Here is a 27,294-nt window from a genome sequence, read left to right as displayed (position 1 = left end):
CAGCCCTGCGCGAGTCTGGGGACAGCGTGCCAGGGAGAACACAGAGCTGTTGTGGAGACTGGGACGCAGACGTGAGTTTGTCCAGAGAAGTGGTTGAAATGCAGCCAGTAGAGCTAGAGGAAGCTGAGGAGGAGAGGAGGCAGGGAGGAGGAGAACAGGTCCAGGACCCATGACCTGGTGGGCTGGTGGAGTTCTCTCTTGCTCTGTGATAACAACACCCCCAAAACTAATGACTCACAACACACAACAGCACACAGTCTCTGTGGGCCAGGAACCCAGGCATGGCTTACCTGGTGACTTCTCCAAGTTCTCAGGAGCCTCTGGTTGTGGTCTCAACTGAGTCTTGACTGGGGACGATCTGTTCCCTACTCACTTCCGTGTTATCAGCAGGACTCCATGAGCTTTTGGACTGGGGGGCCTCACTCCTGTCTGTCTGTTCATCAGGACCCTCCCTCAGGTCTTTGTCACATGAGTCTCTCCATGGGCAGGTCATACATCACAGCTGCTGCCTGGAGGGAGAGAGAAAAATAAATGACAGACACGGGATGACTGAGAGAGAAACAGAGAGAGAGGATAAAAGAGAGCCACCACGGTGACCCCACTTGGGTGGCCCCACACCCCTCCCCAAGGTCATACCACCCCCCAGGCCATGCCAGCCCTTGTCCTCATGGGGTCCCTGGTAATGGGGGCTGGGAGGAAACGTGGACAGAACTGATGAGGCAGAAAGTTGTTGGATGAGGCAGGGTCCATTTGGGAGAGAGGTGGTGGGGGTCAGGGAAGGAGGAGCCATGTGACCTGGGGAGATCTGGGAGGCGAGGAGTAATAATGAGGATAATGAAAATTGGGTTCCTGCTTCAGGAATAGCACACATTGAGGGCAACCCCAAGCTCCATCCCCACAGCCTCTCACCACACTGGGTTCATGGGGCTGAGTCTGACCGTGGCTGGGCCTAGTCCATCAGGTTGGGTGCCTTGGGGAGGCTGGGGGCTGGGGTGGCAAATGGGGAGGCCTCTTTCACTTCCCTGCACTGACCCCGCTGATCACACAAAACGCAGGGATGTAAGTCTACCCAGGGGTTTCAGTTCAGATGAGGCCTTAGGGAGGGACTGTCGGGGTCACTGGCAAAGTCAGCACTCTCACCTGGACATTCTCTGAGATCCAGCTCACCCGGAGTGTGGCAGTCAATGTGCAGCTCTGGCTGCTGGCATTGCCTGGGCCACTGCTGACCCTGTGCCAGCCCAGCTTCTGCCAGATCCTGCTGCAGTAATTAGAGGTTGATTCCTCTATCCGTGGACATGGTCAGGGCTAGATGGTACAGCCCACAGGCCAACCCATCCAGCATGGGAGAACTGGGAGCTCCTCGGAGGCACAAGGGCTTCAGGGGCAGAAAGAGAAGGAGGCAGCTCAGAGGGGCTCTTGACGCCTCCCTGGCCGCTGCTGGCACTGTGTCTGCAGAACTCTCCGCAGGAGATCCCCAAGGAAAAGGAGAATGGCATCGTCTCCTCGGTTTACCCCAAGAATCGGGCGATGAACGGCTGCCGCAGGTTCTGGGTGAGTGCAGGGGGAGGGGAGTGACGTCCCTACCCAGGGACGCAAGGTGACCAAGACACCACCCTGTGGACCTCAGGTCAATCCCAGGGCTTTCCCTTTCGAGGGTCCCCAGTCCCCTCACAAGAAAATGATATCCCCACCTCCGCTCTGTCCTCCCTGCCCTGGCCAGCTACAAAGTCACTCTTCCCATATTTGTAGGAATATCAGAAATGAGGTTTTTATACTGTCTTCACTTCACAAAAAAAAAAAAAAATTTTTTTTTTTTCTTTTCACATAAGCCCATGCATATTTTGCCTGTTGCTGCTGTTTGTGTTTAACTTTCAACACCAGGGTCTCAGGCAGCAGTCGGCTGGGTCCTCGCACAACTTCTCCCAGCTTCACACATCATCACACTTGGCAGGCTTCTTTTATCCTAAAACGAGGGGCTTAGGCTATGACACATCTTTTTCTACAACCTGTAATCTCAGGGAACACATCACGTGACCCCTTCAGGTCAGGGACTCTAGCCTGACTCGCTGCAAAATGTTCCAGAAGGGAGGCCTGTCCCCACAGTGACTGAGCCTCTCTCTGCTGCTGGCCCTGGACTGATGCCTTCTGCAGGGCTGCAGGAACACTTACGTGTGTCCTCACACACTCACCCACCCAGGACAGACTCCCAGGAGTGGCATGCTTGGGGGGAGGATGTACACATTTCAAGTTAGGATCACTAGAGCCAGACTCCTTCCCAAAACAGCGGTCACAGTGCTGTGGCCCAGCAGTTTGTGATGCTGGCCACATCTCTGCATTGAGCCTGTTCCAGGTATTATGGTTCTTTTCTGTTTTGCCAGTCTGCTGTCAGGGTGGCCAACAGAACTGCAGGGTGGCTCTGAGGCACCTGTTGGCCCTAAGAAGCTGAACCGCCTCTCAGTCTTTTACCGATCACTCACATTTGCACTCCCTGGGCCACCTCTTCAGATCCTCAGTTTTTCGGGGGTCTTTCTCCCACCCCAGGGTCTCTAGGTTTTCAACCTTGTATGCGTCTGGGTGCTCCATAGCTTCATGTTCTCAAAACCCCCTTTAATGCACAGAAAGAAAAATCCATGTCTTGCCTATCTCATTGGTGTGTCTGCTGTGTGCACTGTCTCCAGCTGGGAGGGAGTGAGCTTGCACCAGACCTTCCCCTCCGAGTCAGGAGCAGAGCAGGCTTCATGTTGCACAGAGGGAACATCATGGAACACTAATGTCAGACAGTTCTGGGCTCTGACCAGGTGACCTCGGGAAGACACTGGATATCACCAAGCCTCTGTTTTCTCAATGGGGTGTTTTGTGAAGACTCACTGGGATACTGCTCTTCCTTCAGGGAGATAACAATGGTTACTTAGTTAACGAAATCCCTTCAGGTTCCTAATGTTTGTAATCAGCCCCCACCTCCAATTCTGCTTGGAAATCCAAGTCCTGTTTGCTGCTGAAGGCACTCATGTCCCACCTCCTGCCACAGGTCACTGAGGGACAGGGAGAGCCTGGTCTAAGCTCCGGGCCCCCAACCCTCCTGGTGGTTTATGGGGTTGCCTCTGACAATATGTTCCTCCTCTGTCCCACCTCAGTGTGTCTGTGGTTCAAACGAGGACCTGGATGAGGCCTGGGTGATGAAAACCTTCAAGGCAGGCTCACTGGAGAAGCTGGTGGAGCTCCTGGTGCCCGCTTTCCTAAAGGGTGACTTCTCCTACATCGACAACTTTCCGCGAACCTATAGAACCTACGCCACCACCCAGCAAGTCCTAGACCAGCTGCTCCAAAGGTGACTGCCCTGTCCTCCAAAGCCCAATGGGGACTCTACTCCCTACCAGCTGTGAGTCTGGAGAATGCCACTTCACCACTCAGAGCCTCAGTTTTCTCCCCTGAGAAGTGGGCTGATAAAGGTCCAATGAGCTAGAATTACTGTCAGGACCACATGGGATAAGCCACAGAAAGTGTATACCCAGAGCCCAGCTCTATGGTAAAGGGTGCTGGAGGGGCTGGGATCTTCACATGTTCTCCATCACGAAGAAGCTGTCTGCCTCCCTCCTCACTGACTACGAGCCCTTGAGCAAACATACCTCCCATTTGTAAAGGGGATGTTGAGATTCCATTTAGTGTGTCCTTGTCCTTGGTATCAACGGCACCGGATTTGGTTTTTGGTTTTGGCTTGTCCTTGGTATAGCCAGAAAAGAGATCCCTGGAGGCTGGAAGAGAGGCTACAGGACTCTCAGATACCTGGGAAGGTACTGGGTGGGTTCACTCATTCACCAATGATCCGTGAAGCCCCTACTGTTGCAGACACTGTACTGGGTATTTAGCATTGTTCAGTGAACAAAGCAGATAGGAATCCCTGCCCTCCTGGGCCTCCGTTCCAGTCCGAGAGTCAGATAGGAACACTAGACATCTTAAGCAAGTGGTGTCCACAGTGCATTAGATGTGACACCCTCACACCACCTCTAGGTATGGATGTAATCACCCCTATTCTGCTGAGTACGGTGAACCCCAGGAGCAGCTGAAAGGGTGAGTGGACTTTGTGTGGAGAAGGAGGGGCTCTATCTCTACAGAAGGACAGAGGTTTCAGGGGACTTGTGTCTGGATTGGGGTTGGCAGACCCTGGGCCACATTCATCTAGATTCCACTAGAGGGATGAGTTTAGGGGCGGCCCCTGCAGGACGTAAGCAATCGTAGAGAGATGGGAGTGGAACCTAGGTGTCCTGGGGAGCAGAGGGGAGGCTGGGGGCTCAGAGAGGCTCCTGAGACAATTCATCCTCCCAAAATTCCTTCACATCACAGGTTGCCCCCTTCTGTATTTGGGGCCCAAAACAGGAAGTGGGGGGGGTTGGGGAGTGGAGAAAATTGCTCCCAAATCCCCGTCCCCAGTCATGGGTGCTCAGCCGCATGTGGGGCCCCTGTTCCAGGGGAGAACAGTGTCCATGGGAGAAGAGACCCTCACACATGTGCAGACAACCAGGCAGCATGCTGGTGCACACGCTCCAGAGGAGGGGCATCATGGCCTGGACATCTGAGTCACGGGACGGACCCTGTGTGTCACCCAGCATCAGATAATCCTGAAGCACTACTGTGTGCCGGGTTGCGAGATAAACATGCAGACACGTATTTCTGTGCCCTTAGAGGGTTACTGTCCAGTGAGGAGAGGGCCAGGGGACAGAAATGGATGTAATTCAGGCTCCCCAAGGAGGGAGAGTTGGTCAGACCATGGATGGGGAGCTCCCTGGGATAGGGCTCTGTGCTAGCCCCCTGTCAGTAACCAGGCCTGCCACTGCCAGGATAACCAGAGTGTGTAATACAGGGTGGCCCTGATCTTTGGAAGGCCTCTGACCCTGCTCTTCACCACCCATCCCTAGCGCCATCTCTTTTATCCTGGGCACATGGCTCAAGGAATACTCGGAGGATTTCAATCAGCCCCCAGACTTCCCTTGCCTAAAGCTCGTGCTGGAGTATGTGCAGGTGAACATGCCAGGCTCACATCTGGAGCGCTGTGCCCAACTTCTCTTGGCACAACTGGTTCAAATGGAGGTCACTGAGGCACAGCCAGAGAGTGAGGAAGACTGGGCATGACTGCATGTGAGCTTGGGAGGGGCACGACGGAAGAACCCCAGGGGTTGGGGTTGAGCCAGAGCTCAGAGTAACTTCAGATCCTCCTCTGGTGGACCACAGTCTGGGAAGACTTTCCGGGGTGGAAAATCTTGGGAATGGGCTTCTCTTTGTGGCAGTGGGTGTTTTCCATCATTGGCAAGGCATGAGGAGAGGCAGTCATGTTGGTGAACCTTTCTCCTCTTGCAGCTCCAGAGCCGGGGCCAGCGCCAATGGTAAAAGGAGCTCGAGAGCTATCTTTGCCCCAAGAACCGGCGCCTGGACAATCTCCTGGGGTACATTCGGTTCCTGTAGCAGCACCAAATTGCCATAGTGCACCACCTATTATGTCATCGGCTGCAGCACTGGCACCAGATGGAGAGCTGGCTGGAGGGGCAGACCCCTCTCCTGGGCCACCTCCAGATATGGCTCCCGGACCACAAGCTGATGTTAATCCTGCTCCTTCTGCTGCTCCAACACCAGAGCTGCAGACAGCACCAGCTATTCCATCACCAGCTCCATTGCTGCCACCAGACCCAGAGCTGCCGGAAGGGTGGGATTCTTATCCTGGGCCACCTCCTGAACCGGCCCCTGCACCAGCTGGTGAGGTTGATCCTGCTCCCGCACCACAACCAGAGCTCCACAGAGCACCACTGCTTCCATCACCAGCTCCTGCACTGGAACCTGACGAAGACCCAGCTGGAGGCTCAGATTCGTATCCTGGGCCACCTCCAGAACCAGTTCCCGGACCACTGGCTGATGTCAATCCTGCTTCTGCTCCTGTTTCAACACTGGAGCTTGACGTAGCCTAGGTCTTCCCCCAGGTCCATCAGCAGCATCAGATGGAGAGTCCGATGGAGAGGTGGATTCCCATCGTGAGCCACCTCCAGAACCGGATCCTGGAACACCAGCTGACATCGATCCAGCTCCTGCTCCAACACAGGACATCGACAGAGCAACAGCTATTCTGTCCCAAGCTTCAGCTCTGGCAGCGGATGGATAGCCCGCTGGGGGTTCACGTTCTTAACCAGGGCCACCGCCTGAGCCGGGCCATGGACCGCCTAGTGATGTCGATCCTGATCCTGTACAGACACCGACGCTCAATACAGCACCGCCTATCCCATCACCAGATGGAGAGCCCGCAGAAGAGCTGGATTTTTACCCTGGGCAACTTCCAGAACACACTCAAGGACCGTCTCCTGAGTCAGATCCCGCTCTTGCAGGAATATTGGACCTGGGTACAACAACAGGTCCTCCATCACCAAGTCGAGCACTGCCACCTGACACACAGCCTGCTGAAAGATCAGATTCTTTCCCTGGGCCAAGACCATAACCAGCTCCTGGACCGCCTGGTGAGGTCCATCATGCGCCTGGACTAACACTGGGACTCCACAGAGCAGCATCACCAGCTCCAGCACTGGCACCAAATGGGGAGAAAGGAGGAAAATGAGATTCTTATTCTGGGCTACATTCAGAGCTGGCTCCTGGGCCACCGGCTGATGTCAACCCTGCTCCTGTACCTCTACCAACACCAGGGCTCAATATAGCACACAGCCGTCCATCTCCATCTCTGGCCCCGGCACCAGGGGAAGAGTCTGCTGGAGGGCCCGATTCCCATCCTGGGCCACCTACAGAAATGGTTCCTCAACCACCTGCTCCTGCACCAACACCAGAAGTCCTTAGGGCACCAGCTATTTCATCAACAGTTCCGGCAATGGCGCTAGACAAAGAGTCAGCTGGAGGGGCGGATCTCCATCCTGGGCCACCTCCAACTGGCTCCCGACAAACAGCTGATATCGATCCTGCTCCTACTCCAACACTGGAGCCCCACAGGGTATTAAGTCCTACACCGCTAGCTCTGCCTCGGGCACCAGAGGCAGAGCCACTTGCCATGCCTCCTCCACAGCAGCTCCTCATTCACAGCCTGGGAACATCAGCCTCAGAACCAGACATTTTCTTCTTCTCACCTCAGTGGGTGTTTTTTCGATTTTGTTGTAGTATTTTTCCAGCTCAATTTATACTTTATACCTTATACTCTATTAACTGGTAAATTTCTTATTAAAGAAAGTTTTAATAGCTTTAAAGTGTGTCATATAGTGGCTTTACCTACTTTCACAATCCTATTCAACCATCACCAGTATCTACGTCAGAACACTTTCGTCACCACTGTGATGGCTCATGTTACATGTTAACTTAGTTAGGCCATGATTCTCAGGGATTTGGCCGAAATTATGTAATCATCTTCCATTTTGTGATGTGATATGATCATCCAATCAGCTGGAAGAGAAGCTTCCTTGGGGATGTGGCCTGAAAATTAATATATCTTCTGGGGTATGCAGCCATTAGTCTCCCTGATGCCTTTTTCTCTATCCCTGTTTTAAAGGACCACCAGAAGCAGTTTGCCGTCACTTGGTCAGGCCAGCAATACACCTGCACTAATTTATCTCGGGGGTATATCAATTCTCAAGGTGTATGTCATAATTCAGTCCTCAGGGAGCTTGATTGCTTTTCCTTTCCAGAAGGCATCACATTGGTCCATTACATTGATGGCGTTATGCTGACTGAACCTAGTAAGAAAGAAGTATCAATACTCTAGACTTATCGGTAAGATACTTGCATGCTAACCCAAAAACCAAACACACTGCCATCGAGTCGATTCCGACTCGTAGTGACCCTATAGGACTGATTAGATCTGCCCGATAGAGTTTCAAAGGAGCACCTGGCGGATTCGAACTGCGGACCTCTTGGTTAGCAGCTGAAGCACTTAACCACTGTATGCCACCAGAGTTTCCATTGCATGCTAGAGGGTGGAAAATTATTCTGACAAAAATCCATATGCCTACATTTCAGTGAAATTTCTAGGGCTCTGGTGGTGTGGGGGATGTTGAAATATTCCTTGTAAAGTGAAGAATTAGTTGATGTATCTGGCCCTTCCTACAGCTAAAGAGGAGGCACAACATTTGTTGGGCCTCTTTGGGTTTCGGAGGCATCATATCCCTCATTTGGGTATGCTGCTCCAGCCTATTTATCACGTGGTTTGAAAGCTGCACCTTTTGAGTAGGGCTCACAACAAGAGAAAGCTCTGCAACAGGTTCAGTCTGACGGCCAAGCTGCTCTGCCACTTGGGCCGTATGATCTGGCAGAGCCAGTGGTTTTGGAAGCAACAGTGGCAGACAGAGATGCTCTTTGGAGTCCTGTTTAGAGTCTCTGGCAGGCCCCTATTGGTGAATCACAGTGCAGATCCTTAGGATTTGGGAGCACAGCCCTGCCATCCTCTGCATTTAACTACTCTCCTTTTGAGAAACAGCTTTTGGCTTGTTACAGGGCCTTAGTAAAGACTGAACACTTAACCGTAGGACACCAAGTCACAATGCATCCAGAGTTGCCCATCATGAACTGGGTGTTGTCTGCCTTATGGAGCCATAAAGCCAGATGTGCACAGCAGCACTCCATCATTACATGCAAGTGGTATACATGATATCAGGCCTGAGCAGGACCTGAAGGCTCAAGTAAGTCGCACGAGGAAATGGCCCAAATGCCCATGGCCTCCACCCCTATTACATTACTTGCCCTTTCCTAGTCTTCATCTATGACCTCATCATCAGTTGACTGAGGAAGAGAAAACTGATGTCTGGTTTACAGGTGTTTCTCTGCATGATATGCAGGCACCATCTCAACATGGACAGTGGCAGCAAAGCACTACAGCCCCTTTCTGGGACCTCCCTGAGGGACAGTGGTGAGGGAATAGCCTCTCAATGGGCAGAACTTCAATCAGTGAACATGAGTTTTCACTTTACTTGCAAGGATAAATGGCCAGATATGCAGTGGTACACTGATTCATGGGTTGTGGCCAACAGTTTGACTGGATAGCCAGGGACTTGGAAGGAACATGATTGGAATTTGGAGCCAAGGAAGTATAAAGAAGTGGCATGTGACAGACCTCCCTGAACAGGCCAAAGAAGCAAACATATTTGTATCTCATGTGAATGCTCTGACTTAGGCAGCATTCTCTAAAGAAGCAAAACCAGTAAAGTGTATAAATACCTAGAGAGAGAGAGAGATTTATATCAAGAAAATGGCTCACACGGTTTTAGAGGCCATAACATCCCAAGTCTGTGGGTCAGGATACAGGCCTCTCCTGATTCATGTACCCTCAGGTGCTGGTGTACCCAAGATCGGCAGGCTGGAGAGCAGGGCTTTTGCTCACAGGCTATGAAGATCAACAAATCCACAGAGTGGCAGGCAAGACCGCAGGTAAACTGTTAGCTCATGTCCCAAAAACTGGAGGTGAGACGAACAGAAGCCAGCTGCAGATTCCACAATGACAAAAGCCCCCGAGCCCTGCCAGAATGTCTGCACAAAATAGATGCAGGACACACACCCAAGGAAACTCCCCTTCAACCAATTGCCTACTAACATCATATGGCACCATGGGGGTAATCACATATTAAATCTCAACAGGGAAGTGACCACAACATAACATGACTGCCAAAACTCTGAGAATCACGGCACAGCCAAGTTAACACTCTTAACTACCACAGTTCGCCCCTTTCCAACTCTACACATCTCCTTAAACCATACATAATCTCTGAATAAAGACAATTATAAAGGCATTCTTGTGCTAACATGATACAATGAACACACATACAACCAAAAATGCACTAGCCCTGTTTACATCTTATATTTTATAAGTTGAGAAAACAAAAATATTTGATGCACACATAAAAGCAGAAACACTCGTAACAGTGACACTCCTGGTTTCTGCAGTTGGTCACATGGCCATAACTGGTATTTAGAACTACCTTCTTCCACCACCTATTCCATGTTCCCTTTGCTCTAAGCAAGCACCTCAGCTCGTCGTGGCTCTTTCCTGGTCGGGTGACCAAACTGTCATTCGTAAAGGGTGTGGGCCATTAGTAGTCCTGTCGTAACTGAATTGCTGTAATTTTACACTGACATTAATCACAAGGCATGTGTGATTGTTAAGATTGTGTGTGTCAACTTGGCTGGGCCACGATTCTCTGTGTCTTGGCTGTTGTACGATGTTATGATCACTTCCCTGTTGAAAGCTGATATGTGGATTTCAGATATGGAACCCCCATAATGGAACCTTCTGAGTGCTATCAGTGCAGGTAGGGCCTGTGGTGGCTCACTCCCCACTCAGCCTTTCTCTCTTCACCCTCTGCCACGTACTTCCTTCCTGCTCATCTTGCCAAGGCTCTTGGCTTGCTCTGGATCCTGCAGCTGTCTCTTGTTCATCCGACCTCCAGTTCTTGGGACTTATCTGCCGATCCTGGGATTCATCAACCTTCACAGCCTGTGCGTTTAAGACCCCTGCTCTCTAGCCTGCCAATCTGGGCTTTGCCAGCCCCTATTGCTACATGAATCAGAAGAAGCCTCTATCCTGATGCATGGACTTGCAAATCTACAATCACATGAGCTGCTTCCTTGATGTAAATCTCTCTTTCTATACATATTTATACCCTTGACTAGCTTTCTTCTCTAGAGAACCCAGCCTAAGACAGTTGGTACCGAGAGTGGTTCTAGACAAACGAAATTTTAAGGATGAGTTTTCTAAATTAATTTTCAAGTCTGGTTAGTTTTGAAGATGTTGATGACTCTGCTCTCAGTAGTAAAGAAGGCACTGCTAATCCATGGCATGAGGCAATTCAAATATGCAAATTATCACCACCAACAGATCAGGTATTGGTGAAAGGCGAAGCTCTGGGTGATCGCATATATGATACATTTCAACAATTTTCTCATAATGAGAAGTATACAGAAGCTGGTTGGTTGGTCCTACTTTCACCAGACGAACTGGTGAAAGAAAGAGATGCACTCAGGGCTTCAGTGTCAAAGCTCAAGTGCAGCATAAACAATCTCAAAGTTTCCACTTGTGCTTTGAAAGAAAGCCTTATTTCTTGTAGCAATAACGCTGATATTGCCAAAATCCAAACCAGAGTCTTATTGTAAGAGTGGCTGAATTACAATCCTACTTCAATTGCCAACCTCGAGAGGTGTCTGAAGTAAAAATGAGGGCACTGATTGGGAAGAAATAAGATCCTGAAACTTGGGATGGGGACATATGGGAAGATAATCAGAAAGCTGGAGACACTGAGCCCCTAAATTCCATTTAATCACTCCTGTTGGTAGGGTTGCCAATAGAACCACTTTCATCGGAAGAGATTACTTGACGTTTGTCTGCTACACCACCCTGCCCAGTAAAAGCATTAGCCCCTCCACTTCCATTTAATGAAATTAGCCCTTCCTCAGCTGCCTCTAAAGAGCCCTTGCCTGAGCCATTGCCTGGGGCATCATCTGAGGCAGATGCTTTACAAGACAATGCTGAACGTTCTCAAAACAATCCCACACTACAGATTCTGGCTTCTAGGCATATAACTAGGCTTAAGTCCCAGCGAACCACAAAAGGTGAAGTACAAAGTGTGACCCAGGAGGAAGTACGCTACACTCCAAGAGAAGTGCTTGAGTTTTCTAATATGTACAAACAGGAACCTGGGGAATAGGTGTGGGAATGGTTATTAAGGGTGCAGGATAATGCTCCAAGGAACGTAAACATGAATCGGACTGAGTTTATTGCTATGGGTCCACTAAGCACAGATTCTTCATTCAGTGTTTCACCTCAAGAAGTTAGGAAAAGATCTAATAGTTCCTTTGGTTAGGTTGCTGAAGCATGGGTCACGCAGTTGCCTACAGTAAATCAAGTTGACGTGCCACACATGCCTTGGTATACTGTAGAAGACGGTATTCAAAGGCTTAGAGATACTGGCATGCTAAAATGGATTTCTCAGGTTAAACCCACAGACCCACACATGGAATGCCCAGAGAACACACCTTTTACCACAACTGTGAGGAACAATTTTCTGAAGGGAAATTCAGCATCCTTGAAGACTGCTGTGACTGCTATTTTATGTAAATCAGATTTGACAGTGGAACTGCCCTAACTGAATCAAGACGCCTAAATACAATAGGGTTGATTGGACCCTGTGATAGTAGGGGCCAAGTGGCAACACTCAATCAACAAAGACAAGTGGACGTGGTTACAGTAATGGATGGCAGAATCAAAGCAGTAATCAGAATAGTGTGACTCGTACAGACTTAAGACTACTTAGTCATGGTGTCCCTAGGAGTGAATAAGATAGGAAATCTACTAAATATTTACTTGATCTGTACAAACTGAAGAACTCTAGTTCAGGTGAACAGCAGTCTAACGCGAATCGCTCTCAGTCAACTCCCATACTTGAGCAAATTTACGGACCCACAACCCCTTCAATGAAGTGGAGGCCAGGTCCCCATGAGGAAGGACTCCAATACACTGTCAAAAATTTCTATGCTCAATTCTCTCCTAGCCTTCCCCAAAGGTGTCTACAACATTTTATGAGAGTGACTTTTCACTGATGAAAAGAAAATAATCAGACTTTTTGGGGATTACCGGACAGTAGCTCTGAACTGACACTAATTCCAGGAGACACAAAACGGTACTGTAGCCCACCAGTCACAGTGGGGGTATACAGAGGTCAGGTTCTTAATGGAGTCTTGGCTCATGTTTGTTTCACAGTAGGTCCAGTGGGTCCCTGAATCCCCCCATAGTGATTTTCCCAGTGCCAGAATGCATTATTGCAATAGATACGCTCAACAACCGGCAGAAACCCCACGCTGAATCCCTCACAAATGAAGAAAGAGCTATTTTGGTAGGAAAAGCCAAGTGGAAGCCATTACAACTGCCCCTACCTAGGAAAACAGTAAACCAAAAGCTATACTGCATTCCTGGAGGAATTGCAGACATTACTGCCACCATCAAGGACCTGAAGGATGCAGGGGTGGTGATTCTCACCACATCCCCCATTCAACTCGCCTATTTGGCCTGTGCAAAAAACAGATGGACCTAGGACAACAACAGTAGATTATCAAAAACTTAACCAGGTTGTGACTCCAACTGCAGATGCTGTTCCAGATGTAGTTTGATTGCTTGAGCAAATTAATACATGTCCTGATACCTGGTGTATAGCTGCTGAACTGGCTAATGCCTTTTTCTCCATAACTGTTTTGAAGGACCATCAGGAGAAGTTCACTTTCAGATGGCAAGGCAAGCAATACACCTTCACTGGCCTACCTCAGCACTCCATGAGCTCTCCAGCCCTATGTCATAATTTAGTCAGCAGGAACCATGATTGCCTTTCCCTTCCATAAGATGTCACAGCTGGTCCACTACATTGACGGCATTATGCTGATTGGACCTAGTAAGAAAGAAGTATCAATGACTCTGGACTTATTGGTAAAACATTTGCCTGCCAGAGAGTGGTAAATTATTCCCACAAAAATTCAGGCACCTACCACCTCAGTCAAATTTTTAGGGGTCCAGTGGTACGGGGCATGTTGAGATATTCCCTCTAAACTGAAGGATAAGTTATTGCATCTGGCTGCTCCCACAACTAAAACAGAGGCACAATGCCTACTGAGCCTCTTTGGAATTTGGAGGCAATACGTTTCTCATTTCAGTCTGCTACTCCAGCCTATTTATCAATTGACTTGAAAAGTTGCTAGTTTTGAGTGGGGCCCAGAACAAGAGAAGGTTCTACAACAGGTTCAGGCTGCTGTGTAAGCCACTCTGCCACTTGGGCCACATGATCCAGCTGATCCAACGGTGCTTGAAGTGTCTGTGGCAGATGAAGATTCTGTCTGGAGACTTTGGCAGGCCCCTACTGGTGAACCACTGCACAGACCCTTAGGATTTTGGAGCGAAGTCCTGCCATCCTCTGCATTTAACTACTCTTCTTTTGAGAAACAGCTTTTGGCTTGTTACTGGGCCTTAGTAGAGACTGAACACTTAACCATGGGACACCAAGTCACCATGTGGGCTGAGCTGCCCATCATGAACTGGGTATTGTATGACCCACAGAGAAATAAAGTTGGATGTGCACAGCAGCACTCCATCATTAAATGGAAGCAGTATATACAAGATCGGGCCCAAGCAGGACTTCAAAGCCTGAGTAAGTTGCATGAGGAAACAGCCCAAATGCCCATGGTCTCTATTCCTAGCACATTACCTTCCTTCTCCCAGTCTGCACCTATGGCCTCATGGGGAGTTCCTTCGGATCAGTTGACTGAAAAAGAGAAACTTGTACCTGGTTTACAGATGATTCTCTGCAATATGCAGGCACCACTCAAAAAGGAACAGTGGCAGCACTTCAGCCCTTTCTGGGACCTCCCTGAAGAAAAGTGCTGACAGGAACTCCTCCCAACAGGCAGAACTTTGAGCAGTGCACCTGGCTGTTCACTTTGCTTGGAAGGAGAAATGGCCAGATGTGAGCTTCTATTCTGATACATGGGCTGTGTCCAAAGGTTTGGCTGGATGGTCAGGGACTTAGAAGGAATATGATTCAAAAATTGGAGACAAGAATTTATAGGGAAGAGGTATGTGGATAGTCCTCTATGAATGGGCCAAAGAAGTGAAGATATGTGTGCCATGTGAATGCTCACCAAAGGGTGACCTCACCAGAGGATTATTTTAACAATTAAGTGGATAGGGTGATGTGTTCTATGGAAACCAGTCATCCTCTTTCCCCAGCTACTCCCGTCATTGTTCAAGTGACTCATGAACAAAGTGGCCCTGGTGGCAGGGATGAAGGTTATGCATGGAACCAACATGGCCTTCCACTCACCAAGGCTGACTTGGCTGCAGCCACTGCTGAGCACCCAATCTGCCAGCAGCAGAGACCAATACTGACTCTCCAATATGGCACCGTCCCTTGATGTGATCAGTCAACAACCTGATGGCAAGTTGATTACAATGGACAACTTCCATCACGGAAAAGGCAGCGTTTTGTTCTTAGTGGAATAGACACTTACTCTGGATAAGGATTTGCCTTTCCAGTATGCAACACTTCTGCCAAAACTACCATCCGTGAACTTACAGAATGTCTTATCCCAGTCATGGTATCTCAAATAGCATTGCCTCTGATCAATGGACTCACTTTACAGCAAATGAAGTGCAGCAGTGGGCCCATGCTCATGGAATTCACTAATCTTACCATGTTCCCCATCATTCTGAAGCAGCTGGTTTGACAGAATGATGGAATGGCCCCCTGAAGTCACAATTATGGTGCTAGGTAGGTGGCAATACCTTGCAGGTTTGGGGCTGTGTTCTCCAAAGGCTCTATATGCTCTAAACCAGCACCCAGTATATGGTACTGTTTCTCCCATAATCAGGATTCATGGGTCCAGGAATCAAGGGGTAGAAATGGAAGCGGCACCATGCACTATTACTCCTAGTCATCCACTCATAAGATTCTTCTTCCTGTCCCTGCAACCTTACGCTTTGTATGTCTGGAGGTCTTAGTTCCAAAGGGAAGAATGCTACCACCTGGAGACGCATCACTGATTCCACTAAACTAGAAGCTACGAATGCCACTTGGCCACTTTGGGTTCCTTATGTCTCTGGATCAACAAGCAAAGAAGGGAGTTACCATACTGGCTGGTGTGATTGATTCTTATTACCAAGAGGAAATCAGATTGATATTACATAATGGAAGTAAAAAAGAGTATGTCTGGAATGCAGGAGATCTCTTAAGCCGTCCCCTAGTACTACCATGCCTTGTGATTAAGGTCAACGGAAAACTACAGCAACCCAATTCCGACATGACTACTAATGGCCCAGGCCCTTCAGGAATGAAGGTTTGGGTCATCCCACCAGGCAAAGAACCATGACCTGCTGAGGTGCTTCCTGAGGGCAAAGGGAATACGGAATGGGTGGTGGTAAAGGTAGTTCTAAATACCCGTTGCGGCAACGTGACCACTTGCAGAAACGAGGACTGTAATTGTTACGAGTATTTCTGCTTTGTATGTATGCATCGAGTATTTTTGTTTTCCCCACTTATAAAATGTAAGATGTCAACAGGGCTAGTGTGTTTTCAGCTGGATGTGTGTCAGTTGTATCATGTTAGCTGCAAGTGTGACTTTGTAATTGTCTTTCTTCATAGATTTTGTATGGTTTGGGGAGATGTGTACAGGTGCCAGGCTGACAAGGCGTGCACTGTGATGGTTAAGACTGCATGTCAGCTTGGGCTGGGCCATGATTATCAATGTTTTGGCAGTTGTATAGTATTGTGATCACTTCCTGTTGAAATGTGATGTGTAATCACCCCCAAGATGGAATCTGCTGAGTGGCATCAGCAGAGGCAGGGCATGTGGGAGTTCACCACCCCTCAGGTTCATCTCTCCTCCCTCTGCTGCCTACTTCCTCCCTGCTTGCCTCGCCAAGGCTTTTTGCTGATTCTGGACCCTACAGGTTCCTCGAGTTCACCTGACCTCTGATTCTTGGGACTGGAGCTAACAACCTACCTGCCAATCTTGGGATTCATCAGCCTTCACAGCCTGTGAGAAACAGCCCTCCTCTTTGACCTGCCCATCTTGGGTTCGCCAGCCCCTGGGGCTCCATGAATCAGGAGAAACCTCTATTCTGATCCACGGACTTGGGTTGTTCCAGCCTCTACAATCATGTGATTGATACACAAACACACACACACACACACATATATATACATACACGTATGCATATGTATATACGCTTTACTGTTTTGCTTCTGCAAAGAACCTAGCTTAAGACAGCACATATGCCCAGTTACCAGGTGCTCTGTCTCATGTTGCCTTCTCATACTCCCTGTCTGTATTCCTTGGTAGCTGTAGTCCAAGATGGCGAACCCATGCCGCATTAGCTGGTAGGGAACCTCCAGTCCATAGCTGTTTTCTCTGTTCTCTATCAGTTTCTTATTCCATTTGATGCTTGATCGAGTTCTTTATTCCTCCATTTGATGCTTAACGTTCCAGAACTGACGTATATATTTGTTTTGTTTTTTGGGTCTTTGCTGCAGAGAGATGGCATGCTGCTTCTGTGTATAGTGCCATGTTGGATGTGTCTTGTTTTCTTTATGTTGAGTCGCAATCCATACTAAAAGTTGTCATCTTTGATCTTCATCGGTATGTTTTTTAAGTCGGCAAGCAAGGTTGTGACATCTGCATTTCTCAGGCTGTTAATGAGTCTTCTTCCAATCCTGATGGCCCATCCTTCTTCACGTAGTCGGATTATTTGTTCAGCATACAGATTGAAAAAGTATGGTGAAAGGATACAACCCTGACGCACACCTTTGTACACGTTCATTGTACACGTTCCTCATGAGCAAAATTAAGTGTTCTGGAATTCCCATTCTTTAAATGTTACCCATAATTTGTTATGATCTACACAGTTGAATGTCTTTGCAGAGTCAATAAAACAGGTAAACATCTTTCTGCTATTCTCTGCTTTCAGCCAAGGGCCATCTCACATCAGCAATGATGCACCTTGTTCCACGTCCTTTTCTGAATCTGGCTTGAACTTCTGGCAGTTCCCCATTGATGTATAGCTACAACCACCTTTGAATGATCTTCAGCAAAATTTTACCTGTGTGTGATATTGATGATGTCGTTCAATAATTTCTGTTGCATCACCTTCATTTGGAGTGGGCACAAATATGGATCTTGTCCAGTGGCTTGGCCAAGTACACGGCTTCCAAATTTCTTGACACAGATAAGTGGGCACCTCCAGCACTGCATTCATTTGTTGAAACATCTCAATTGGTATTCTGCCAATTCTTACAGCCTTGCTTTTCGCCAATGCCTTCAGTACAGCTTGGACTTCTTTTTTCAGTAGCATTGCTTCTTGATCACATACTACCTCCTGGAAGAGCTGAACATCGACCAATTCTTTTTGCTACAGTGACTTTGTGTATTCCTTCCATCTACTTTTGGTGCTTCCTGGGTTAGTCAATATTTTCCTGTAGAATCCTTCAGTACTGCAACTCATGGCTTGAATTTTTTCTTCAGTTCTTTCAGCTTCAGAAATGCTTAGTGTGTTCTTCCCCTTTGGTTTTCTAATTCCATGTCTTTGCACATTTCATTATACTACTTTACTTTGTCTTCTCGAACAGACCTTTGAAATCTTCTGTTCAGCTCTTTTACTTCATCCTTTCTTCTGTTCGTTTTAGTTTCTCTATGTTCAAGAGCAATATTCAGAGTCTTTTCTGACATTCGTTTTGGTCCTTTCTTTCTTTCTTTCTTCTCTTTTTTAATGACCTTTTGCTTTCTTCATGTGTGATGTCCTTGATGCCATCCCACAACATTTCTGGTCTTTGGTCATTAGTATTCAATGCATGAAATCTATTCTTAAGATGGCGTCTAAATTCAGGTGGTATACACTCAAGGTCAAAGCCCTGGTGGTGTAGTGGTTCAGTGCTACAGCTGCTAACCAACAGATCAGCAATTTGAATCCACCAGGCACACCTTGGAAACTCTGTGGGGGCGGTTCTACTCTGTCCTATTGGGTTCTTTGAGTCAGGATACACTTGATGGCAACAGGGTTGGGTTGCTTGGTTGATATACTCAACGTTGTATTTTAGCCCTCACGGATGTGCGAACGAAAACCATAAATGCAGAGGCAGTGCTTTGAGGTCCAGCTTTTAACAATGGCTTATTTAATAATAAAAGCACAAAAGGCAAAATAAATAAATAGAACTTCATAAAAAGTAAAAACACTTTATCAAAAAAGTGAAAACACAAGCTACCAAATTGGAGAATATCTTCAGGAACTCTATGTCGTATAAGAATCTAACAATCAAACTATATACAAAACTTCAACAAAAAACCAAACCAAACACGTTGCCAATGAGTCAATTCTGACTCTTAGTGACAAAAAGACAAAAAAATCATAAAATGGGCAAAGGGCTTGAACACACATTTCACCAAAGAGGGCATTCAAATGGCCACCAGACACATGAAAAGATGCTCAGTGTCATTAGCCATCAGAGGGATGCAAATCAAAAACACAATGAGATACCATGTCACTTCCACCAGGATGTCTAATAATAAAAATAACAGACATTGGTTGGGATGTGGGGAAATTGGAGCCCTTATCCATTACTGGTGGGAATACAAAACGGTACAGCAGTTGTGGAAAACTGTGGCAGTTCCTCAAAAAACTAAAATAGGAGAGGCACTGCCAAGATGGGGGAGTACTCACATGCTTCCGGTGGTCCCTTTTACAAGAAGACCCCCAAAAAACAGTGAACTGACTATATATATGAAAAGTGAGGACCCATGAACATCAAAGCAAAGTTAAGAAACTGGACTGAGGAGCAGCGGGGAGGGACAGATGGTTCAGAATCATGAGGAGTTGCTGGACCTGTCTCAATGGGAACCAGCGCCCCTAAGCCCCAATCCCTGGCTTGACCACAGCAGCCCTGGCTGTACCATACTGAATGCGGTTTTCTCAGCCAAAGAGAGTGAGCAGCAGAATCTACTCATGCCTCAGGAATCAGCGAGGAACAGCCTTCTTGGCAAAAGTTAAGTGCTTGCATCTAATTTACTGTGCAGATTTATCTGATCCCTCCTCCCTCTGCCCCAGGTCCTAAGTCAGCTTCAGGAACAGTCAGTTTTCCTGGGCCTGAGCTAGGTCCTGCTGCGCACCTTAAGCCACTCAGGCCTTACAGAAGGAGCAAATTAACAAACAGGGAGAAGAATAATCTGCTGGCTCCCCTAAACTGGGAACTTAGGGAAGAAGTGGCTCCTGTTCAGGCACAAACAGTCCATGACTTTGAATGCCTTTGACCCCTGCATGGACCTGTGTCCCATTTCAGTAGCTAAGCCCTTGCTGTTACACTGCAAGGGTTTATGTGCCTGAAGTCTGACTTTAACTATTTCAGCTGTGGGGTGGAGAGCCAAGTTTTTAATATTTGACACTGCTCTGCCTGTTAAGCAGGGTCCTCACCTACCCACATCAGGGGCTTCAGGACTGGTGTTTCCACCCATACCACCTAGCCACCCACAACACCAGTCCAAGGATAAGTGGTGCCTCCCAGTCCTTACAGTTAAAAGCACTGGGTGGCTATGGCACGGCTTCACAGCCCACCCACCTGTACACTCTAGAGAACAGGGACTCACCTTCCTCACAGACACCTAGGGGGTGGTTGTCAGCCCCGACTTGCTCACAGTATGACCTCCTGCTGCAACAAGAAACTTGTGCATATACCAATCACTACTCTCCTCTCAGACCATAGGTGACAGCATGCACCACACACTTGGTGACCTGTTCACTGGACACCTGCCCTGAATCCACACAAGAAAAGTGAATGGACTCCTATGCTCGTATACTTGGTAACAGTTCTAGCCATCTCGTGAAAAGACATTACAGCTTAAAAGCCTCCAATAATCAAGTTAGCTCATTCCAGCAGCCTATTTGGGTATATCAAAACAAAACAAAGTAAGAAGCTAAGACAGGAACCAAACAAAATAAATAAATACAAAATAAATTATTACAGTGCAGAGTTAAATGAAATAGAGAACAACAAAACAACTGAAACAGTTAACAAGACCAAAAGCTCTTTCTTTGAAAAGATTAACAATCGATAAACCACTTACAAAAGAAAAACAGGAGACGAAGCAAATAACTGAAATAAGAAATGAGATGGGTGATATCACAACGGACCCAACTGAAATTAAAACAATCATTTCAGATTACTATGAAAAATTGTACTCTAACAAATTTGAAAGCCTAGAAAAAATGGACAAATTTTAGAAACACACTACCTACGTAAACGAACACAAATAGAGGTAGAACAACTAAAATTCATATCAAAAAAAGAGACTGAAAAGGTAATTAAAGAACTCCCAACAAAAAAAGCTCTGACCCTGATGGCGTCACCGGAGAATTCTACCAAACATTCAGAGACGAGTTAACCCCACTACTACTAAAGGTATTTCACAGCATAGAAAAGGATGGGATACTCCAAAACTCATTCTATGAAGCCAGCATCTCCCTGATACAAAAACCAGCTAAAGACACCACAGAAAAAGAAAATTACAGACGTATATTCCTCATGAACCTAGATGCAAAAACCCTCAATAACCTTCTAGGCGAAAGATTACAAAAACGTATCAAAAAAATAATTCACCATGACCAGGTGGGATTCTTATCAGGTATGCAGGGAGGGCTCAACATTAGAAATACAATCAATGTAATCCACCATATAAATAAAACAAAAGACAAGAACCACATAATCTTATCAACTGATGCAGAAAAGAAATTTGACAAAGTCCAACACCTATTCATGATAAAAACTCTCAGCAAAATAAAAATATAAGGGAAATTCATCAACATAATACAGGGCATTTATACAAAGCCAACAGCCAACATCATCCTAAATGCAGAGAGTCTGAAAGCATTCCCCTTGAGAAAGGGAACCAGAGAAAGATGCCCTCTATCATCACTCTTATTCAACATTGTACTGGATGTCCTAGCCAGAGCGATTAGGCTAGATACAGAAATAAAGGGCACCCAAATTAGTGAAGAAGAAGTAAAAGAATCTCTGCAGATGACATTATCTTATACACAGAAAACCCTAAGCAATCCTCAAGAAAACTACTGAAACAAATAGAACATTTCAGCAGAGTACCAGGATACAAGAAAAATATACAAAAATCATTTCGATCCCTCTACACGAACAAAGAGGAAATCACCAAATCAATACCATTTACAATTACCCCCAAGAAGAGAAAATACTTAGGAATAAATCTAACCAGAGATGTAAAAGATCTATACAAAGAAAACAAGACATTAAAGCAAGAAACCAAAAGAGACCAACATAAGTGGAAAAACATACCTTGCTCATGGATAGGGAGACTCAACATTGTAAAAATGTCTGTTCTACCCAAAGTGATCCATAGATACAATGCAATCCCAATCCAAATACCAGTGACGTATTTCAATGAGATGGAGAAACAAATCACCAACGTCACATGGAAAGGAAAGAGGTCTCCGATAAGTTAAGCATTACTGAAGAAAAGAACAAAGCAGGAGGCCTTGCACTACCTGATCTTAGAACATATTACACTGCCAAGTTGTCAAAACAGAATGGTACTGGTACAACAGACACAGAGGCCAATGGAACAGAATTGAGAATCCACACGTAAATCCATCCACATATGAGCAGCTGATATTTGACAAAGGCCCAAAGTCTGTTAAATAAGGAAAAGACAGTCTCTTTAACAAATGGCACTGGCATAAGAGGATACCCATCTGCAAAAAAAGGAAACATGACCCATACCTCACACCATGCACAAAAACTAACTCAATATGGATCAAAGACCTAAATAGAAAATCGAAAACAATAAAGATCATGGAAGAAAAAATACGGACAGTGCTAGGAGCCCTAATACATGGCATAAACAGTATGCAAAACGTTAGTAACACTGCACAAACACCAGAAGAGGAACTTGATATCTGGGAGCTCCTAAAAATCAAACACCTATACTCATCCAAAGACTTCACCCAAAGAGTAAAAAGATAACCTACAGACTGGGAAAAAGTTTTGGGCTACCACAATTCTCATCAGCATCTGATCTCTAAAACCTACATGATACTGTAAAAATTCAACTACAAAAAGACAAATAATGCAATTAAAAAATGGGCAAAGGATATGAACAGGCACTTCACCAAAGAAGACGTTAAGGCAGCTAACAGATACATGAGGAAATGCTCACAGTCATTAGCCATTAGAGAAATCCAAATCAAAACTACAATGAGATACCATCTCACCCAAACAATGCTGGCATTAATCCAAAAACTACAAAATGATAAATGTACGAGAGCTTGTGGAGAGACTGGAACACTTATACACTGCTGATGGGAATGTAAAATGGTACCACCACTTTGGAAATTGAGTTGGCGCTTGCTTAAAAAGCTAGAAATAGAACTACCATACAATCCAGCAATCCCACATCTTGGAATCTATCTTAGAGAAATAAAAGCCCTCATATGAACAGATACATGCACACCCACGTTCACTGCAGCACTGTTTATAACAGCAAAAAATGGAAGCAACCGAGGTGCCCATCGATGGATGAATAGATAAATGATGGTATATTCACAAAATGGAATACTACACAATGGTTAATAACAATGATGAATCCGTGAAACATCTATAGTACGAAGGAATCTGGAAGGCACTATGCTGAGTGAAATTAGTCAGCTGCAAAAGGACGAATATTGTACAAGACCACTATTATAAGAATTCAAGAAAAAATTTAAACACAGAAGAAAATATTCTTTCATGGTTACGTACGTGAGGAGGGAGGGAATGGGTATTCACTAATTAGATAGCAGACAAGAACTATTTTAGGTGAAGGGAAAGACAGTACACAATACAGGACAGCTCAGCACAACTGGACTAAACTAAAAGAAAGGAAGTTTCCTGAATACAACTGAACACTTTGAAGGCCAGAGTAGCAGGGGTGGAGGTTTGAGGACCATGGTTTCAGGGGACATCCAGGTCATTTGCATAACAAAATATTCTGCATCCCACATTGGTGAGTGGCATCTGGGGTCTTAGATGCTAGCAGGCAGCCATCTAAGATGCATCAATTGCTCTCAACCCACCTGGAGCAAGGGAAAATGAAGAATAACAAAGACATAACGTAAAGAGGAGCCCAAGAGACAGAAAGGGCCACATAAACCAGAGACTACATCAGTCTGAGACCAGAAGAGCTAGACGGTGCCCAGCGACAACCGATGACCACCCTGACAGGGAACACAATAGAGAATCCCTGATGGAGCAGGAGAACAGTGGGATGCAGACCTCAAATTCTTATAAAAAGACTCGGCTTAATGATCTGACTGAGACTAGAGGTAACCTGCAAGTCATGATCCCCCGACCCTTTGTTACCCCAACACTGGTACCATTCCCAAAGCCAATTCTTCAGACAGGGATTGGACTACACAATAAGACAGAAAATGATACTAGTGAGGACTGAGACTTTTGGCTCAAGCAGACACATGAGACTATATGCGCAACTGCTGTTTAGAGGTGAGATGAGAAAGCAGAGGGGTAGAAGAGCTGGTTGAATGGACACCAGGAATGCAGGTTGGAGATGAGGAGTGTGCTGTCTCATTACGGGGAGAGCAGCTAGAAGTACAGAGCAAGGTGTTCATAAGTTTTTGTATGAGAAAGTGACTTGATTTGTAGCTTTTCACTTACACCACAATAAATAATAAAAAATATTTTTTTACCCAGAAATGGAGCTACCATATGCCCGAGAAATTCCACTCCTAGGTATATACCTGAAAGGCTTGAAAGCAAAGACTCAGATAGGGATTTGTACAAGAATGTTCATTGCAGCCTATTCACAACAGTCAAAAGGTGGAAACAACCTAAATGCCCATCTACAAATGAATGCGTAAACAAAATGTGGTACACACATACAATGGAATACAATCATCCAGTAGGAGAAATAAAGTCTTGATACATGTGACAGTATGCTGAGTGAAATAAACCAATCATACAAGGAAAAATATTATATGACCTCCATCATATAAAAAGACAAGAAAAGGCAAATGTACAGAGCCCAAAGTTTATTAGTGGTTACCTGAGGCAGGGAAGGAGGAGGAATGGGGTGTTGACGGTGTTGGAAAAATCACATTGATTAAACAAGGGTTGCACAGCTAAGTATTGTAATTGCTGTCAATTATACACCTGTAAAAAGCTGAATTGGCAAAAGTTGTGTGATAGATATATTTATAACTACAAAAAAAAAAAAAAAAAGAGGAGCTGTTGAGGCTGCTTATGTATAACCAAACACCTCATGGGATTTGGTTCCTTGGCTTGGAGGTTTACAGTTATGACTTCATGGACCATCCCAGTTAACTGACCTAATAATGTATTTAGTGCTTAGTTTGTTTTGTAGTGACTGAGGTCTTAAAACGCTTGCAGGCAGCTGTCCAAGGCACAATTGGTCTCTATTCACCTGGAGCAACACGGGAAAAAAGAGGGTCAGGAATAAGAGGAGGATATGGAATGTGTAGCTAATTGCCTCCATGAACAACCGCCTCCTTTGCCATAAGACCAGAAAAACTGGATGGTGTCTGTCTACCATTACTAAACATTTTGATCAAAAAGTCCATAGAAGAATCCTGATTGCAGAACTTCGAATTCTCATGGAATCCATACTTTCTGGACCATACAGACTAGATTCACCACTGAAACTATTGCCCTGAAATGATTTTTAAACATTAAACCAAAAATATTCCCTGAAGTCATCTTAAAATCAGCCAAGAGTGTAGCAATACGCTCTTTTAAGAATCATCTATATACAGTGAGTCTATGTTAATGAGGAAGGAACAACTCAGAAAAGGAGGGTGAGAATGGTTGCACAACATGAAGAATGCAATCAGTGTCACTAAATTGTACATGCAGAAAATGTTGAATTGGTGTATGTTTTGTTCTGTATGTTCTCAATAACAAAAAAACTAATAAAATTCAGAAAAAAAAATCTGTTGACAATAAAAAAAAAAAAAAAGACAAATGACCAAGAAGGCTCTCCATGATTGTCCCCTATTACTCCTCTCTTATCATCTTCCCTTGGCTCACTCTGCTCCGGACTCACTGGTTTCCTTGCTGTTTCTAGAAAACCCCACACACCCTGCTGCATTAGTGCTTTTCAACTTGCTGTTCATTCATCTTGGAGCACTACCCTTCTCCCCATATCTGTGTCTCATTTCCCAATTCCTTCACCTTAACAAGGTCATCTCTCATCACCTATCTAAAACAACAAACCTCATGCCCTGAAACTCCAGGTTCCTCTTACTGGTTTTATTTCTCTCCAGAGTACTTATTGTCCCCAAAATTAAATGAATAAGTAAATGAACATGTTTGTTCATTTATCTATTACCATATTCTCCATTGAGAATTTAAGCTCTATTAGAGCACAGACTTTTTTTTTTTTTAATCTATTTTGCTTATTGCTGAATTCTCAGTGGGCAGAATCGTTTCTGAACTATAGTAGTCACATATATGACCAAAATAACACACCTGTTGAGTGAAAGAATGCACAAAGGAACCATTGGGCCATAGTCAATTCATAGCCAAGCACCATTTAAGTAGGGGAAGGGAGACAAGTGGATAGCTTAGGGGACTGAATACACTCATCTTCCCTGCCTACTCCTGGGTCCACAAGTTGTGTCTGGAAACTCTCCTGGGTACAGATTGACTGACAGCAAGACTTGAGAGTCTTGGGTCACCATCTATTTCCATTCCAGGGGATACAATCTTGCCGTATGAAAAGTACAAGTAGTGGTTCCAGAAGGTCTAGTTTTAAAATCCATTAATTATTTGGAAGGTTTGAGAAAGTAACTTAACTACATCGAGTCTCAGTTTCCTCATCTGTAAAACAAGAGAACATATCAGCTATTTTCCATATGGGATGCAATAAAGATTAAAAGAGGTAACATGAAAACAACGTTCTGTAAACTGTTAAAAAAAAAAAAAAAGCAATAAATATAGATTGTGATGGTAGAAGAGAACAATACTGATTTGGACGTACTTAGCAACTTAGGATTGGAGGAAGATTCATTAACAACCTAAGACATGCAGATGACACAACCTTGCTTGCTGAAAGAGGACTTGAAGCACTTACTGATAAAGATCAAAGACCGCAGCCTTTAGTACGGATTACACTTCAACATGAAGAAAACAAAAATCCTGACAACTGGACCAATAAACAACATCACGATAAACGGAGAAAAGATTGAAGTTGTCAAGGACATTGTTCTACTTGGATCCACAATCAACATCCATGGAAGCGGCAGTCAAGAAATCAGATGACACATTGCATTTGGCAAATGTCTGCAAGTATTTCTTTGAAGTGTTAGAAAGCAAAGATGTCACTTTAACAACTAAGGTGCGCCTGACTCAAGCCATGATGTTTTCAATTGCCTCATATGCCCATGAAAGTTGGACAATAATTAAGGAAGACTGAAGAAGAATTGGTACATTTGAATTATAGTGTTAGTGAAGAATATTGAAAATACCATGAATTGCGGAAGCACAAACAAATCTGTCTTACAAGGAGTACAGAGAGAATGCTCAATAGAAGCAAGGTTGGTGAGACTTTGTCTCACATAATTTGGACACGTTATCAGGAGGGACCTGTCCGTGGAGAAGGGCAACATAAAGTAAAGGGTCAGCGAAAAAGAGGAAAACCCTCGGCAAGATGGATTGACACAGTGGCTGCAACAATGGGCTTAAGCATAACACCGACTGTGAGGATGGCGCA

General features: G+C 45.7%; 1 protein-coding gene across 10 annotated transcripts in view; it reads right to left on the bottom strand.

Annotated features, from left to right (window-relative positions):
* The window catches only part of LOC126068313 (ral guanine nucleotide dissociation stimulator-like), a 497,494-nt gene that overhangs the window by 45,014 nt on the left and 425,186 nt on the right, over positions 1-27,294 (bottom strand). For 5 of the 10 annotated variants that reach the window (XR_007515606.1, XR_007515605.1, XR_007515603.1 and 2 more), the window contains one exon: positions 291-509. The exons of the other annotated variants lie outside the window; for them this stretch is intronic. The gene's annotated coding sequence lies outside the window, so the exon portion shown is untranslated. The remainder of the gene's footprint in view (positions 1-290; positions 510-27,294) is intronic. 10 annotated transcript variants of the gene reach the window in all.

This window comes from Elephas maximus, chromosome 27 (genome assembly GCF_024166365.1).
Source record: "Elephas maximus indicus isolate mEleMax1 chromosome 27, mEleMax1 primary haplotype, whole genome shotgun sequence".
Lineage (NCBI taxonomy): Eukaryota > Metazoa > Chordata > Mammalia > Proboscidea > Elephantidae > Elephas > Elephas maximus.
This window is presented reverse-complemented; position numbering and strand designations above follow the sequence as displayed.